At 43.9% G+C, this 1095-nt stretch overlaps 1 protein-coding gene across 13 annotated transcripts in view; it reads right to left on the bottom strand.

Moving 5' to 3' along the window:
• The window catches only part of Nsd1 (nuclear receptor binding SET domain protein 1), a 105395-nt gene that overhangs the window by 61712 nt on the left and 42588 nt on the right, over positions 1-1095 (bottom strand). The gene's annotated exons all lie outside the window — the stretch shown is intronic.

Raw genomic sequence — 1095 nt, 5'->3', positions numbered from 1 at the left:
AAAAAAAAAAAACAAAAACAAACAAACAAACAAAAAAAACAAGAAAGAGCTCTTCCAAAGGACCCAAGTTTGATTCCCAGCTCCCACATCGGGTGGCTCACACTGAATGAAACACACCTAACTGAAAACATGAAAGATAAAATGTGAAAGCATAAAGCCCATGAAGCCCACAGTTTACTGATGTACTGGCCACGCAGCTCAAGTTTCTCAGACTTCGGAAGCTGGGTATGTTACATCTAGAATCCCAGCACTCAGGAAGCTGTAGCAGGATGATAGTGATGGAAAAAATATAGTTTCTTCAACAAACTTTTGGGAGAGCTGTATATCCACATCAAAAGAATTCAGGGCCTTTGCCTTCCACCATACAAAAAAATTAACAACAAGAAAATAAGCAGATACAAGACCTGAAACAGTTGAGCACATTGGGGTGGATGGCAGTTTCCTGGTTGTGACCCCTAACAAAAAAGGATCAAGAGCAAAGACAGTAAAACAGCATCAGAGGAGACTCTGACCTTCCTTCTCCCCATCACAGGAGACTCTGACCTTCTCCCCATCACAGGAGACTCTGACCTTCCTTCTCCCCATCACAGGAGAATCTGACCTTCGCCCCATCACAGGAGACTCTGACCTTCGCCCCATCACAGGAGACTCTGACCTTCTCCCCATCACAGGAGACTCTGACCTTCCTTCTCCCCATCACAGGAGAATCTGACCTTCGCCCCATCAAAAAAAAAAAAAAAATCCGAGACAGCCAAGCCAAGACCACAGAGACACCCCCTTGAAGCACAGAGTGAGAAGATAACTGTGGCATAGCATTACTTAGTACATCTCTCTTACCTATATAAAAATGTGCATCCTCTTAAGTTGTGGTCAGAGAAACCTAGTTTCCAGTCTTTTTACTACCAGTACACTATTGACTACACTTAAGTTTTTAGACCAACAACCTCCTCAATCCCAAAATGTCAGTTAACTTTGTGAGATAAGAAACTGGAAAGGAGGGCTGGAGAGATGGCTCAGTGGTTAAGAGCACTGACTGCTCTTCCAAAGGTCCTGAGTTCAAATCCCAGCAACCACATGGTGGCTCACAACCATCTG

Source organism: Mus pahari, chromosome 16 (genome assembly GCF_900095145.1).
Source record: "Mus pahari chromosome 16, PAHARI_EIJ_v1.1, whole genome shotgun sequence".
NCBI lineage: Eukaryota > Metazoa > Chordata > Mammalia > Rodentia > Muridae > Mus > Mus pahari.
Note: the sequence above shows the minus strand (reverse complement) of the source record. Positions and strands in the feature narration are given on the sequence as shown.